Source organism: Leptosomus discolor, chromosome 18, assembly GCF_034619465.1.
Source record: "Leptosomus discolor isolate bLepDis1 chromosome 18, bLepDis1.hap2, whole genome shotgun sequence".
NCBI lineage: Eukaryota > Metazoa > Chordata > Aves > Leptosomiformes > Leptosomidae > Leptosomus > Leptosomus discolor.
The window spans coordinates 6,958,223-6,976,008 of record NC_141408.1 but is presented as its reverse complement, the minus strand read 5'-3'; the positions used below and the strand labels follow the sequence as shown (position 1 = coordinate 6,976,008).

Sequence of the window (17,786 nt, the reverse complement as noted above, 5' to 3'; positions counted from 1 at the left end):
ATTAATTAGAAAACAACCAGCCCACTTTTCAATAGCACTTGGCTTAGCGACCATCCGCATCCTTAGCAACTGCCCTGTGGAGCTTGACCTGGCTCTTGGGGCCCGTGGGGTGGCGAGGCTGTGACAGGAGAGGTTCAGGCAGAGCCTGGAGCTGGAAGTGACCCTGTTCTTCTCTGAAACCGGCTTATGCCAAGGCAAGACAACTCCCTGTACGGGGACACGGTGCAGCCAGGCAGAGCGAACCAGAGGGCCAAAGACAAACCTGGCCTTGCCCGGCCTGCCTGTTGTCTTCATCAGCCCTACCCCATCACTGTGCTTTGCTCCCCTTCCCCTGTCCTCAAGAGGGTTCAGCGAGGCACATCCAGGAGGCACCAGCGAGGATGAGGACGAAGACCAAACAGCACCCTCCCGCCTGGCGCTGGCCCTCACAGCCCTCCTCCCCGTGAGCTCAACTGCAACGGCAAATGCACAGTGCCCCCATCTCACCCCTTAGCTCTGTCCCAGCTTCTCCCAGAAGCAAACATGCAGGGCAGACACGGCCTGGGTGCATGCTATGGAGTGGTGTTTGCATTAAAAGCGAACTTTTAAAGCTCAGATCATTAATTTAAGAACTTTGCAGTAATGGAAGAGTGTTTGAGTGCCAGGGTAGCCGCAGGAGGTGACTAACAGCAGTGCACAAGCGCAAAGGCAAGATGCTGATCACAAAAGCCCAAAAACTAATGTCACACACGAAGCGCGTCTCCAAGGGAGAAATATATATTGCTTCTGCCTCCTGCAGCGGGGCATCTACATGAAGATGCGGAGTAAGGCAGGAGCCACGCTCTCAGCTTCCCTTCACTGCCCATGTAATGGCTTGGGCAGATAGAAGCTGGATGTCTTTCATGAGAATGTAATAAAATTTCTGCAAAAGAATGGAGTATTAGCCCACAGCAGCATACCTTGCTTAATATTATCCTCAGGATGGCATCTGCAATAGTTGTTTCTTGAATAATTCTAGCTTCCCTGCCCCAGTGACCTTGGTTAATTGTCTGTTTCAAATGGGTTTATTTTCCTGCTGTTGCTAAGTACTACAGAATCTGTGAAACAAATTAAAAATAAGAGATACCACATAAAAGAGATGCTAGATTGAATGCCTTTTCTGAATTTACTGGAGATTAATATGACTTGAAGTTTTAATGGCAAAGAAGCTGTGAAAACTATATATTTTTTAAAATACCTATTATGTCTACCCATGTCTGTGACTTTGCCCAAGACAGATTTGACTTTGTAGCTGTTGTATGCCTACTCAGATTTCCACGTCAAGAAGCGGCTCGCTCTAGGACCTCAGGCAAAGCATTTAACTTCTTTGTACCTCTGCTTCCTCATCTGTCAGATGAGTAGAATACCTAGATGCACTTGAGAAAAGGCATTTATGAATCAGTTTAGTGACTTCCACATTGGAGCTGCTGAATTAACTACTGATACTGTAATGTATGCCAGACTCTGCAATTTAAGTCATCTACGGTGAGAAAAGCACTGGTAGCTACTAACCTTCTAAGTGAGGAACTGCACACACCATTTGCTGGTTCTAGCCTTGCTTTAAGCCACCAGCAGTAACGAAAGCTGCGTGCACACCCCTATGGTGCTTACAGCGTGCTAAGATACAGTGTGTGAGCCTAAAGCAGATTTCTATTTATACATCCCAAGCTTCAGGACTGTAACTCAACTGTAAAATTCCCCCTGCAGGATAAAACCTGCAGCTGTGGTCATTGCCTAAAAGCATTTTCCTTCCTTATATATTCTAGAAAACCCAAGAATGTCCCAGCACTAAAAATCACCGGATGCCTGAGCACCCACCTCCACGCTCCTGTTTCTTCAGCACTTTTAGCAGGAGTTTTCATACAGATGTGTGCTGCTGTAGGCTGTCAAAATCCTCATGTGCAGGCAGTAATCATCCCAAAGTCTATGTAATTTCTCAGCTGAAGTAAAACTCCAGCCCCAAAGATCTCCATTACATGGACCAGGGCTTACCCCATTTCCACAGCCACTTGGAAGCAGAAGACACTTAGGCCATGTGCCAACTGCTCAGTCATCTCCCACAGCCATTTCACTGAGACCTCAGTAAGACACCAACCTCAAGAAACCCTTCCAGACCAAGAAGCGTAAGAATGGAGTGAGCCTTGCTCAGGGTCATGAGAATCTGCAGAAGGCATTTTGGGCTGTTCTGCACCATTTGCCCGAGCGCTGGCAACAGGGCCAGGTGCTAACTCCGATGGCCCTGGTCCTGCGCTCTCTGTGTACACAGGGGAGCAATGCTGCATCACAGCATTTGAGGTGTGCAGTTTTGAGTCTCAGAGTATAAGCCCTCAAGAGGTGACCTTGCATAAAGTAAATTTGATAATTACCCTTCAAATGGGACTCAGTCTCTGTTCAGGTTTTGAGGAAACAGTTGCAATTACAGGATTCTCCCTTGGGATATACTTAAAAGATGGCTCTTCGTTTTAGCTAATTTAATGGCAGTTGCAGAGCTATTCCTGGAAGCAGTGCAGAGACAGGCACCGAGGGGGAAACTCAGTCTTTCACACTTGGTGTGAACCCTTTGGCCTGCAGCAATGAGCCCAGGTGCCTCCCTAGAGCACAGGGGAAAGAGGCTCCCTCCCACAAGCCGCTGTAGCACAACCACACATTTGCAAACATCGGTATGGGGGGGGTGGGGGGGGTTGACCCTTAACGGTGTCCCATTTATTCACAGAGGCAGAATTGGGGGAAATAATAGTGATCACTCACAGTGATTTACTAGCGACAGTCCTACAGGAGAGGCAACACAGAGTCACAGATTTGGAGGCTGAGATAAAACAGAGCATGATTTTCATATATACACAAGCTCATAGCGGAAGTCACTGAAAAATGCATAAAAGATAGCAAGAAAAATACTTTCCCTGTCTGGGAAGCTCCTGCGCATTGAGACAGAATACAAAGGGGAGCACAGATTAGCATGGATGAAGAGTCAGAAAGGCACAGTATTTAGTTAACCTGGTTTTACTCTTCCTGTGTAACTGGTCCCGTAGAGGTCTTGCACTCAAATCAGACCTGGAAACTGTTGTTACATTTTACTTGTACAGAAATTATCCAGCCGGAGCACATCTTGTAATCAAACCCAGGAGCTAAACCACAAAGCCTCAGCTCCGCTAGGAAAATAGATGTTTTCTTAGATCTCATTAGTTAAAACATGTTAACCAACATGAGATAAAATTCTAGCAAAACAAAGCAGTTTGCAATTTTAATCTGAGCCGGGAGGTGAGAGTAAATCAGAGTCTCTTCCCCACGCTGTGTATCGCCACGCCATCCACAAGAAAGCTGCTGCTACCTAACACAGGGTAGGTAAGGAGAGCACACACCTTTAAAGATTAATCAACAGGAGATGATGGTCTCTTCCTCCTACTATCAGTCTCCTCTTCAAGGTAAGCTGCAAGCACCCCCCTGAACAGCTTATTCAGGGGTTTTCAATCCCACATGAACTTTTCATTAAAAAGGCAGTGTTTGCTTATGCTAATCAGACCTATTTATTCCACGTTAGAGATGCAGAACTCCCCAGGGCAACGTCAGGGACTGGCTTCAAAGTTTCACCAGAAGTAGTTTAAAATCTCATTTCTGCTAATTGGCAGCAACTGAAATCCACCTCATTGGGCAGCTCTGAGCAGAACAGGAGGCGCCTTCAACCAATTGTCCTGAAACACTTGGATTTAACACGCACAGCTAGGCAGCCAACACCTTTAAACCATTTCCCAGTTCCTCAAGAAGACAATGTTTTTATATAGTCCCAGATGTAAGGATTTGCTTTTGCACCATTTCAAAAAAAACAGTGACATGAGACCAGGCGAATGCTGGGATTTCACCTCTATGAAGGAGAAAGATTTCTCGTACTTTATTTCCTCTAACTTACGATCTTTTGGCACTTCTGACCCATGACTGACAACAAAATGTTTGGTGCAGGAAAAGGGAAAGAAAAAAAAGACCAAATATTTATCCTTAGAAATACCTAGGATGGAGACCAGAGTTTGGGTGTGCAAGACTGCAAATGCTCATCTAATCCTAATCCCGCTCCCAGGGGTTTTCAATTCGGTATGGACACAGCAGATACCAATTATGGAATACCTGCAGTGGGCACATTTTGGTGCCACCTCTGGGTCTCTGCCATCTGCTCACTGCAGCCCCCAGTCACGGTGGCTTCAGCTGTGTGGCGCTACTCACACCCGCTGAAGGGCCAGTCCAAATCACTTCTGCAGGAACTGCTTCATCAGGAATACGACCCTTCACTTGCTATCAGTAATAAATGCAATGAAACTGTAACTTCATCTCCACTGTTGCTAGACTGCTAATTAAATGATAATTACTTTTAGATGTAATACGTATAACTAACAGGCACTTAACAGGAACATATTATTTACTTTTCTTTTTTTAACGTGAATATATTTTTTTCTCAAGGGCAGCAAAGTGGCTGACTTTCAGTCATGTTCTTCCTCTCCACCTAGCACAAACATCACAGCGCACAAACTTCACAGGTAAAAAAACTTCTCTTCGCCTCAGACACAACTCTCAGCCCAATGCAGTAACAAGCCGCGCCCCAACACAAGCACCAAGCCGGAGCCGAAGGATTAGGATTCAATCCTCTGATCCTTTGTTTTGGTCCAAGCTGCCAAAGACCTCTCGGTACTCAAAATGGGACCTGGGCAGTGTGTTGTGCCCTAGAACAGGAAAGTCAGTGTCCCCATTTAATTTGCCAGGCTCCCACGTCTCAGCAAGCACTCCCCAGGGGCTCTGCTCTCAGCTTCTCTTCAGGTGGAGAGGAATGAGCGCAGTGCAGAAACACAAGGCACAACTGCTTTCTTCCAAAAACCCCAGCTGGAGGAGGCTGTGCCACCACCCCATCTATTACACATAGCACACATCTGCACAGACCAGTCCAAGCAGTGGTGTTTGGAAGGCAGATACCACACGGTGGCTGGGTCCCATCCCAACTACACAACTCCTTTTCACCCTTCTTGGATGAAGATACGCTACAACTCAAGGAAGACATTCATCATTAATTGCGTAAACCCAAAAAGCATTTCTCCAGTGCGCCAAAATATTCCTCCAGCTTCTGAACTTGCTTCAAGTGACCATCAAATGCAAAATAAAAGAAACTGCAATATTACCGTTAAACTGACTTTTTAATATGAAGACAGGCTTTGAAAGCCATGCATGTGAGCATCACTCTAGAACAAACCTGCTCTGTTTATGGCTGAAATACCATTTTTATTCTCTAGGCACTCAAGCCAAACCCCTGAAGTCAAGACAGAAACCTCTCTTGGTGAATCATTGCCTGCAAAGATGCTGCAAGCCACACATCCAGGGACAAACACGCAAATGAAACGGTGGGCTGTCACAGAGTAGAGCTAAAAAGTAATTCCCTTCACAGGTAGGAACAGAGCACAAGTCCCCATCAGCTCAGCTGGCCCCTATGAAACAATATGAATAAGAGCCGTGAAAGATTAATGCCATCGTTAAGCCTAGCTGTGCTGGAATGCAGTCACACAACACCTCTTCCACGAGAGGGTTATTTTGCACAGTCACTTTCAAACTTACAGTGTAACCACAGCTCACCCACTGGTCCTAGTTTCCTTCAAACACTCAGAAATACCCCCTAAACACTAAATTCAAGGCACTATCAGAAATGTGTGTCGGGTGATGACTGAGCTCCTCATTACTAGCTAGTTTTGCACAGACCCATGTTGCTTTCTGATATATTGCTGTAATGGATGCTGAAGTTAAAAGATTCAGGAGACTGAAGTTATTGAGAATTTCACGGATATTTCTGCAGACAGAATTTAGGTGAATGCATTTACGTTCACGATAGGCTGGTACTAAGAATAGGGACTTGAGTAATGGTTATTGACAGATGGAGCAGTTTCACTTTGTGGGTAAATGAGAGTGCACTGAAATAGCCCTGTAAGCACCTTGAAGAAGCTGAGTAATGCATTTATTTTGACAACTACTTGATACAAGCCTAATCGTAGGGAGGGCAGCTCTCAGGTTTATCTTACCCTTCACGCATCCATAGCACAGAAGCACAATTCCTGAGAAATATAACAGATACATTTTGTGCCTCCAGCATTTAATAGTAAATGTCATTCTCATTTCTCAGAGTTTCAGGTTTATTTTATTTTAAACACTGAGCAAAGCAGATAGAAAAATGAGTATGGGAAGAACATACTGAAACAAAAACACAAACTTGGTAAAGATGATTGCCAGGTAAGGAAACTCAGAGGTGGAGAGGCTGTTTCGGATTCACCTCCATCTGGATTAGAGCAGATCTACCCAACCACGAATCAGATGTCCCAGTACTTGCAAAAGGCTTTAACCAAACTGCCTGTTTAAGGGTCAGACAACTTGGGGCCAACGGCTTCAAAGCAGAAATCACATCTAATCCCAGGCACATTTATCACACCAAAAGACCTATGAAAATTTTAAGGCTCTGTGCATTTCCTCCCATAGATGCACACAGGTTGGGGACCACTACTTATGATTCAAGAGCTCTTTAAAAAGGTGGCATGAAGCAATGGTGATCACAGTGCAAGCTACGTAATTGTTGTAGATGGTCTACTGACTTCAGTCGGTATAAAGCTCAAAGCCTGAGCACAACAGTCTGGCCTGTGACTGTCTGCTGCTGGAATGGGGGACACTCAACATGAACCAACTCAGAGTCAAGTTTGTTGTGTTTTTTAAAAATGATTTTTGTCCGGTTTGGGCTTTTTTGGTTGTTGTTTTTTAAAAAACAAACAAACAAAACACCACCAAATACACTGATTTTCTAAATGAAGAATCTGGATTCAAGGCCCTCTTGGAAGTTGTTGGCAAAACACTCAGCAAGCTCCTTGGTGGCAAGAGTTCATCTTCAACGTTTACGGGAAAAAAAAAACCCAAACGTATTTGAATTACAGGTTGCTCACGTAAGCAGCCAGGGTACATCATCAGACAGCTTGTGCTCTCTGGCACCCGATAATGAGGCGACTGAGCAAGTTGGGACGAATGGGCTTAGCCATGTGTAAAGGCAGCATCAGCCCAAGAAGAACTGGACCTGAGGAAGAGCCAGGATTTAACTTCTACATTTAACACAACAGGAGCTTGTTTGAAGTCAGCATTTGGGGAGCAAAAGAAATGCAGAAAATAGGTCCTTTTCCCCCTTCAAATTGTTGTCCCAAGGAATATAACATAATTCACTGACTATACACTGTCAAACTGGAAAAGTCAGCATGAATGTTCATTCAGCCATGTTTGCAGGTGCTTCCTTCCAATTCACAACCAATTTGGCAACAAGGTTCCCAGGACTAAAAGGGAGAAGGTCAAGGGAAGGCTGGTTCCCTGCACCCCAGCCTTGGCATGGGCTCCTCTCCGGGAGGGGGAAGGGACTGACTGTCAACCACCACAGTGCAGGTTGTGTAGAGGAGTGTTTGAGAAGGCTGGGTCTTTCAGCTCTGCAACACAATTTTGTAGCCTGATGCATAAAAAATGCAGCTGGGAGCAGAGAGGGAGCTGCTCCCACTTTCTAGAGAAAGGTGACATTTTTACAAAGGGAATCCCAAGTGCTTTGCCATTCTCGTTTTGCTAACAAAGCATTTGTCCCACACTGTTTGTTTGTGGCCAAAAGGCTGACACTTTTATATGTGTTTTGCCTCAAAGTTAAGCAGCATCAGACTCCTTGGGGGAAAGGATCTGCTGTTTGCCCTGGCAGACCTCCAACACGCTGCAGGCTTTAAACAAATCAAGACTTTGTGATTGAATCCATGGCCTGGAAAAAACTGGGAGTGGATGGCAGTGTCTGAACTCCTAGAAAAGAAGTCGAATTAGTGGAAACCTTGATCAGCAGATCATCTGCAGATCCTGCAAATCCATACACTGTTGAACCAAACCATGAGTTGCAATGAGTTCATACCAGAAGGATGCGCTCCATGCCTAATCCAAACTGCCTTCTGATTCTTGGAAACGAGTATTAATTTAAATTGCATTTTTAAAGCATCTTTGCAGAGGCTTCTTGCTTGTGCAAAATTAACAGTGGGAAGGAAAGACAAAAAATAAAGGCACGTGCTGGGCATCACTGCCAGTTTTACTACATGGAATGACAATTATGCCCTCTCTTTCTACAAAGCACCGCATGCCAAAACAGCCAAAAGCACTTTTGCTCCACTTTTGCCTTTAATCAGAAACAACATGCATTGATTATAACAGCCTAAGGACGGACCACAGCATAGCAAAGGAGGCAAGTTCTAACCTCTCTGTTGCCAGAGCCAGGTGCAGAAGGAAGCTACTTTATAACAGGAGGCTGCAATGTTAATGGGGAGTGAACGGCAAAACCAAACAAAGCCTGGAAGGTAAACCTGTACATAACCTGCACAGGGCAAGTGCTATGATGAAAAGGTTCATAATCTACAAGTGAAACGCATCTGAACACTTCAGCGTTAATGCTACGCTGAAGAACCTCTTTACTGAGGTCCCACTTTACCATCCCTGCTTTAATTGAGAGGTGAGAATCTGACATTTTAACAGTTGAGAGACTAAATTGTGGATCGCATGCTCTCACTGAAGAATTTACTCTGAATTAAGAAAGCCATTAAAACCCATACTGATGGCTTGCGATACATTTTAGAGAGTCTTGCCTAGCAATTTTTAAAAAGTAAAAGAATACTGTCACACAAAACACCGTATAGCATACACATTTTTAGAAATTGCTGCTTTATGCCCGCAGATGTGCAGCACTAACAGGGGAGCAGCACACAGCAGAAGACACTGTGGAAACAAGATGTTCTGCCGGCAGCATCTCCCAAAGTGGAGAAAAACAAAACAACCCAAAACTTTGCTCTCATAAATATCTATCTATCCATCAGTATTCAGAAATACTGTTTGGAAAATTTTGGTCTTAACCTTGCAAACACTTCCTACTTTAATAATATGTTTTCAATTAAAAGATGACTAAGTGAAAAGAAGCACAGAATACGCATTTTCCATAGGATCAGTGCTTACTCCTGATCTTATAGGCTCCAACTCAGCAAAACTCTCAACACATCCTCGGCATCAACCATGAGTAGCTCCAACAGCTTCAGATCCCTGATGCCACACGTTTCACTCTTATCCTGATCCTGAGCCCTAGCTTTCACTGAGGTCGAAACAGGTCATGACAATTAATACTGATAAAACTGTTTCCATCCACCTGAAGGTTTGTGAAATCCCCCCCACCCTCCAACAGTTTTTAAGAGAAAAGGCAAATCCATGCACATAGCATCGCTTATGCAAAACTCTCAGCAGCACCATGAGATTCCAGCCCTAAAACTGGATCATGTAAGAGCATCCTTTGTAACCCAGTCATCCAGGTAACAGAAAAGAAAAGGAAAGAAAGTGCTGAAAGAGGAATTACAATAGCAGAGCACGTGCTATCGGAGAGCTGCAATGATGGCAGGAGAAGGTCTGAGCTGCCTATAAAAAGCCAAATCAAAGCTGTTTACAGAAGAAGGATGATCTGGGTTTCTTAGATATGGTTAAAGCCAAAAGCCCATTTCAGTCTCCCCTTGGCTCTTCTCTGTACTTGAAAATACAATGAGCAAATAGTAAGTAGATGACCCGTGTAATGTTGCAACTGTCACAACCTTTGCCTTAATTATTCCCCTGCACAAAAATCTGCATCCACAGAACACAACAATTCTGCCCTTGGGCAGCTGCAGTAGCTCATGCAGTGATTAGGGCCATGTGATCTGGAGCTATTCTCCAGGTCCTGTAATGGCTGCAAAGAGTTACAGGGCAGAGAGGTGACTTCCAGTGATCTCGGAAAAATCAAATTGCCCCCAAAAAGGTCAAATCGCCAAAGCACATGCACATTGCTCTGTGCAAGCAGCTGCGTTTCCATCTCTGTCTCTCCCAAGTCGTTTGCTGGAATCAGGGAGATACTTCCCTCACATTCACAGAAGCTTCCCAATTATTTTTTTCCTACAATTGTTTTAGGAAAAAAGCTCATATGGCAAATATAGTCGATGGAAAACTCCTGTGCAGAGCCCACAGCAAATTAGCCCCATCATACATGCACACATATGCAGAAAGAGATCACAGACAAACACAGGATTTGATTCCACACCTCACCTTCCAGAACTAGCTGAAAAATTCAGCTATCAATTTAAACACAAAAGTTGTTCCTCTTTTGCCTTTCTGAATGCCCTGAATGTCTCCAGAGTTGCTTTTGAACCACACTGAGAATCAGATGCAAGAGCCAAAACTCTGCAGTATTAGCCTGGGATTTAGAGCATCTGTGTGGTTGTTTTTTCTCCCCATTAATTTAATTTGACAGAAAAAAGCAGGAAGGCTTCTGGCTCCCGTGAGGGCAAAGTGGATAAACAGCAGGAATTTTAAGGGAAGCTGAAATGAACACAAAACAAAGAGGTTGGTACCCTGCCTAACAGCCTTTTGTGCTTCCTCTTCCCCCATCCCATTCTCTGTGCCCTGCATGTTATAATGAGGCTATTTTCATGCTTACCACTTGCCTGTTTCAACCCATCCCTCGCATTTGATTTAGACCGTTTTGATTGGAAAATTAACATGCAGTGCTCTTCAAGGAAGATCATCTCCCATGATGGATCCTATGATGCAGGAGGAGAGGCAGTGTCCCCACCACTGCCTGACTGCCCCCCAAATCGGACTCAAGAGCAGCAAATCCCAATCCTGCTGCTTCAGAAAAATATGCAAGAGTGAGTCATTCCTTAATAGGAAAACATTTGTGCAGCTCTGTAGTCAGAACTGCATGAATTTGGCATTGCGACTATTCTTGCAGACAAGATCTTAAAACCTTGTTTGTTTTTATTATTTTCCTGAATATTTTTCACTGTAGTGCCCGTTTTCAGCATGCAGATACGCTGTATAAGCCATAGCAGGCAACACACAAGGCAAAGCATCTTATTACTGCACCTACTCTAGCTTCCAGTAAGACACGTTTAAGCAATGGTCGCTGACACCAGCTGATTTACACCCTGTGGAGCAGCCATGGCTTCAATCTGAATGTGAACACCTCTGACCTCTCAGCTGCATATTTGAGCACAAGTTTTTCCAAGCCACGACATTCCTTTATTTCTTTATAGATGCCTCAGCCAAACTGAAACGCATCCAAACTTGAAGGAGGCTTGAGGTCTAATCTCAGTCCTGGTTTGGAAGCTCACTACTTCCAAGTGGGGAAAGGACAAAGTGACTTTGTCTGCCGACTGAAACGGCATGTACAAGTTGTGACTTGGATATATGCAAATGGAAACAGGCAAGTCAAGCTTTTCCTTCTGCAAAGCACATCCCATAGCAGAGCTCTTGCAAGAATAAGTAACACCAGGCCTAAATCTTGCCCCCTCCCTCTCCAATAAATGGAAAATCTTGGCTCAAAAGGAGAAAGAATTTTGCAATCAGCTTCAGTAAGGAAAAGGGTTTTAGATGTGATCTTCAGGATTTTGACAGAGTAGTTCAGTACAAAAGCCAAGTCCTTTGTGTCTGCCCCACCTCTTCTAGCAATGTGTTTTAATTAAAGCAGAAACATACGACACTAATTCACGTTCTCAGTCACACAACCCCATCAAACATCCAGCACAACCAACTGAATGACTCTGCACTGATCCTGGTCAGAGTGAGATCAGAGTATGGCCAATCAGCTACATAAGGAATAAACTAATTAAACACCAGCTGCCTCACCATTTTGTATAGTTTTATCAGCCAACCACTTTGACAATATAAATAATCAACAAGACACTGCTATGAGAGATAGCAAATGGTCTATGGCTAAAAGAGGTGATGCCATATGAGAAAAAGCCAGTCCAAACCTGCTCTTCATAAGGGACTAACCACACTGAGAGTCAAACAACAGAGACGTGCACAGAGACCCAAATGTCTGTGGTTATACTGTGATCTCCGGTGGCTTCACAAGAAGGCAGGATCCAGAGATACACTACAACACACCCTTAATCCGCTGCTTATCAGGACAGTTCGGTTTTATTGTACCCACTGCAATACGAGCACTGTGACCATAATCACTTGCCTGTTGCTCTGCTATTGCACTGCTTCTCCATCTCCCATCACCTAGTAGCAAACACCTTCTACATGAGATGGGTAACCATTTTCACAAAAACGGATTTAAATCAAAAAAATGTATTTAGTTCAACCAAAAGACCAAACTTCTTTAACTTTTCAAACTTCTTTTTCAACTAAAGAGGGCCACCCACAGCCTCCTCAGTTATCTTCTCACATATGAAAAATTTGATTTTAGATTAAAGCCCCCCAAAACCCCCACAGTGACATTTTTGTTTCAGATGACAGCCTCATTTTCATTCAGCCACATTCACATGAAGACATGGGCTGGTCCTTCACATCAGATAATGATGGAAACAAAAATCTCTGACAAAATCACTGAGAACACCAGGCTTTAAAAATTATGCAGGCTTCAAAATTGCCATTTCACGAGCTGCCAGCAGCAGTTATCCTGCCTATAGCAATCCATGGAGCCAGGGAAAGCTAAACTGCACCTTCCCAAAGCAGGGAAACCTGACCCCAAGGTTCCCATGTCACCCACACCAGGAGTTACCTGCTTGGGGGCGCTCTCACAAGCATAATGTAATGGCTTTAGCACAAATTAAAAGGAAAGTCGGGTTGGAGGGGACTGCCTTTAGGGTTGGGTAATTTTTCCCCCAACACAGAATAATTCACTATGCGAATGACCTATGTAGAGGCACCAGGGGTTCTGCACCCCTGACTATCTTTCCTGAGACACCATTTTAAAAGGACTGACATTGGCTTGATGCACAAACCAGCGCACTGTTGGTGGGGCTCAGAGGATGGGGACTACAAACCACCCTCACACGAGCAATCCAGGGGCTGGCCCTCAGCTTTACATGTGTCCTGGCAGCACCCGACGCCAGCTCAACCCCACAGCTAGCAGCATGTGGCTGCTCTGGGGACACAGCTGTCACACCGGCTGCTCTGGGGGATGACCCAGCACAGGCAAAGACCCAGCTAACCCACATCAAGATGCACATCAAGCCAATTCTCAGATCTGCTGCATTAAGTGGCTTCAGGTAAAACAGCTCACAAACCAAACCTTCCAGAAAAGTTTCAGTCTCTGCTTAAAGCAACCTTCTTTTTAAAGGATCTTAATAATTACGCACCGATGCGTACTTCCCTCCATGCAAATACCAGTCTGCAAAACAACTAGACATTCAATTTCATTTCTCAAATAACGTATTTTCATTTCTACAAACATGGAACATACTTTAATATAGAATTCAGAAAAATAAAAATAGTGGCATAAGAGTTCTTTCCACTAAGCAAAGAAGGTAACAACAGGAATTTAATTTATAACACCTTTATTAGTAAAATTCGTATAGGATACACCTAAAGGCTTCAGACAGTAACAACGGCACTTGTGCTTTCAGAAAATAATGTCCTGCAGCACATGAGTGCACTGCCTTTGCTTCACTGTTCAACGTCTGCACTGCATCTCCCATGCCTAGGAAAGGGATTTAAAATTACTTGGAATTTTTTATGGAACAAGAGAATTGCCAGCAAATTCCATCGTCTCAGTTCTGTACTCCCAAGCTACAAAGAAAAGAAGGAAAAAATAGCAGGTCAAGTGCAATACTGCAAAGTGAACTGGAAGATTAAAAGGTTCAGGAGGGAATAATTCATCTGATATTTCTTACAAGAGAAGATGCCAGAAGGCAGGAATGTACCACAAGGAATTACAAAATGAAAAGGTTATTGGAAATATAAGTGATACTGGGGATGCACTGCCACAGAGCACAGGGAAGAGCTGAGTATTTGGGATTTCTGGAGGGTAGGTCCAGCGGCACATTTTCAATGTCCAGGTGCAGGCATAAATTGATGCTAAGTCCAAGGTCACTTGTAGCACAATGCAGCAGGAAAACAAAGGACCCTGGGCTTGCCTTACTCTGGCTTTTCACAGCTACCCCATTACCCATTCGCAGAGGCTGGACACTAAGCTGTATGGGGTTTTCATTACATTAAATATGATTATTCTTATAAAACTTCATGATTTAGAGAACTAATTTCCTTATCTATTTTCCAATGTAAGGTTTCATGCAGTATCCTTGATGCCCCAACAATCAACACATCCAACATAACAGTGGGTCATAAAAGACAGAAGCAGCGTATTTTCCAATACCATTTTCTTGAAAAGGACCTTGCCTTCATTCTCTCTGAAATGCAACATTTCAGCAAATCAAAATTTTGACTTCTGACATTTCCAACCAGCACGAGAGCTCTGTGCTGCTCCATGCATGACTGAACTAAAAACAAAGCACGTTTCAGATGAACTGGCAATCTGCACAAGGAATTTCAGAAACACTCATGAGATTAATTCAGGAAAGTAATGCTGTCCCAATCACACATCACTTCTGCTTTCCTTTGATACCATTTCCCATTACACATGCATTAGCACAGCAGCAGTAACTCCACTCTGCTAGTTAAAAGCTAGGTATGATCAGGACCTCAAGAATAAAGAGGTAACATTTTCAAAATAATTCAGCTTCACTGAAAGCCCCCATCCCAAGCAGGCTGGATCCCGGGTCACATACAGTCAACAAATTTACTACATCTTTGGAAAACAGAGTCCACCATTCCCTTTGTCATCACACAATCACATACAGACAAACCAGACTCCTGTCCCAGGATTAACAAGAAACATTATTCAATGTATGGGCAACTGCCAACATGACTATACAAAGCTGCTCGCTCCAGACATTTGACCTAAAAATCACATCTGCCTTCTTGACAAATACATACAGTACACTGCATTTGTGTGACCAAAAATTTCATGCTTGCCACACTGTGCTTGAAACAGATGCTTGACAAAACTCCAGGGATATAAATAAGGCAGTCATTTACCAAGGCCATATGTTGGAAGCATGTAAGATGGACTCGCTTAACTGAAGAGCCTTCAAAAAACCGTAATGATAATAATACGACTGAACAGATCTCAGATCTAATATTCTTCGGAGCTTTTTGGTTTGGGGCATTGTTCACTAGAAACTGAAATGACCTCTAAATAGCTCTCCTTTGCCCTCTCTGACAAACCTCTCCAGTAACGATAGCCAGCTACACGGTCTGATTGAGGGGGTCTTGGGCCCAGAGGCCCCTGCAGAGAACGGAGCTTGGCTCACCAGTCACAACGACAGCTCTAAAATAACCCTCATGTGATGCTTGCAGCATGGACATCCTCACCACCTAGAGTGGTCTCAGACTACTTGAAGACCCTACAAATGCAACAGCACACAACTCTGACTGCCCATCCCAAAATTTCTTGCTTGGTTAACACCAAGGTGATTTCTCCAGCAACCCCTCCAGGAGTGGCAAATCGCCATTCAGAGGGACCTAGATGGGAGGAAAGGGCCAGCAGGAGCTTCAGGAAATTCAGTAAGGACGAATGCCAAGGCCTGCACCTGGAGCAGCCTAACCCTTTGCATGAAGACAGGCTGGGGGTAGCGCAGCTGAGAAGGACCCGGGCACCCTGGGGGACAGCAGGCTGAACACCAGCCAGCGACGCGCCCCAACAGCACCCCAGGCTTGCAGCACAGCAGGCTGCAGCAACAGCCAGTAGACAGGGGGTCTATTCCCCTCCACCAGGTACTTGTTAGGTCACATCTGGAAGATCATTCAGTGTTGGGTCTGCGAGGGTAAGAGAAGGACTGGGGGAAATGAGTTCAGCAGATGTCCCCGAGATGGTGGAGGAGAGGCTGGAGGAATAGGGCCAGCTCAGCCTGGGGAGAAGGCTTCGGGGACACACCTGCTAATAGCCTCCCATGATTCTATTCACCAAGAAACAGAGCCATGCTCTTTCACTCCCTCTCCCAAAGCCGGATGTTCAAAGTTACCACGATTACGGACACAGCTCTCCAAAGAGCTCCATCCAGATACTGCTCACTAACGCAACAGGACATGTTACAGCCAGATTTCTTTGTTATTTCATGGGTAGAATCCCATTCCTTTTCAGTAGCCTTCATATTTTGATGTTTCTAATTTCACTGTTATGTTTTTTGGAACATTAAATATTTCCTGGGTTTGGTTTTCAATATACAGGAAATTATGCACACCATATGCGAGGGGGAGCAGAACATGCTGACTGCACAAGTGGGAGGAAAAGTACGGGGGGAATAGCAGCAGAAGGAAGGGAAGACACTGCATTAAATATTAGTGTTTCAAAGTTGCTGAGCAAAGGAGGAAGATTATGGTATCCAGATTTGAGATACACCCTTCCTCCATCACTCCAGTCCCCAAAGGCAAGGGAGAGAGAGAGTGCAAAGCTTGATGCCCAAATGTGAAACATATGGTGAATAATTCAGAACTCATCCATTTTTCTGAAGGAATCTCAGGAAGGAGATAAAAATGCCAGTACTACTGCATAAAGGGACAAATTCTGCACAGTGCTGATCATCAGAAACCTTTTCGAGACAGATCCAGAGATGAATCTCATGGGCGATGAGGATGCTCAAGTACCTCTTGGCCATCAGCATCCCAGCTCAACTGCTGGGAGAGTTTAGCTCTCCTTGATCTTGTCAAGCTGCGTTTTCAACTTCACTGCCTCACGTATTTGCCCCTCTCTTGTTTCAGAGGCTGAATATTCAGCAGCACTCAGAAAAAGACTCTGATGTTGGATGAGAACATCTTGATCTCTGTAAGAAAACCAAGGGATATGGCTTAAAGTTTAGGAGCAGGAGTAGCTGTCTATAAAGAAGTTCATTTCCTATAAATGTTTTCATTTACAGCGAATGACAATTTACAATAGTTCAGAAAGTTTTGGTTCACAATGAATAGTAATTGCAGCCTAAAACCTGAAGCAAATCACTCAACAGCACTTAGAGGTCTTCAGAACCAATTTTCAAAGGTGGCTTGGATGACTACACTCTTGAATCTCATCGATTTGGGGCAGATTCCCTCTTTTCTCTTACTGCTAAGAGAAATAAGGAAAATGGTTCTGCAATCCCATTAGCTTCCCCAATGCTGCAGGAGAGATTCAACATCAATAGCAAGGTGTTACCACTACAAAGTGACTTAGTTGGTCAACTATTTATTCTCAGAGATGCACCAGGAAGCCTTTTCACCAAAATACCTTAAGAGGTACCAGTAGCAATCTGGATTTTCAGGTTTCTTCCCTGCTGTTTCTGCATTTGGGGCTGGGCCCTGACATAACACACGCAATAGCCACCCTGACCAGCTCTGCAGCCAGGCATCAAGACCTCCATGTGTTCAAGAGCTCCCAATGGTGACAGCGAGGCCACCCAGGCCCCCGTGTCTTTAGGGCCACAAAGCCTTACTATCCCACGCTATGGGACCCTCCACGTTCACCCCACCCTCCCAAGCCCTTCCAAAGCCACTCTTAAATCCCAAAGATGTGTTCAACCAACAGCTAGTCCTAGGTGTGCCAGGGCAAAGTCCAAACCGCTGACTTTCGAGCCATTACAGGTGTCTAGCACCACAACTCTGCTGTTAATTAGATATTTATTCCAGAGCCTTCCCAAAGACAGACTTTTTTCAAAAGACAGTAGCATTGCTCTCCCTCTTTCCAGAGCCATGCTGTATTTGTGGCTGTCGCAGCAGCCTTTGACTTGTATGAAATTGGTACAAACTCACTACACTTTGCCACAACTTCTCAAATCTCTCTGCTCCACAGCTGGACTCCCTTGGTGCCTCAGGGGCAAGAGGTGTGAAACACCCCTGCATGACTTACACTAGCATTTACACATGGT

General features: G+C 44.5%; 1 protein-coding gene across 1 annotated transcript in view; it reads right to left on the bottom strand.

The window, feature by feature from the left end:
- The window catches only part of GALNT17 (polypeptide N-acetylgalactosaminyltransferase 17), a 207,772-nt gene that overhangs the window by 77,970 nt on the left and 112,016 nt on the right, over positions 1 to 17,786 (bottom strand). The window lies entirely within an intron of this gene.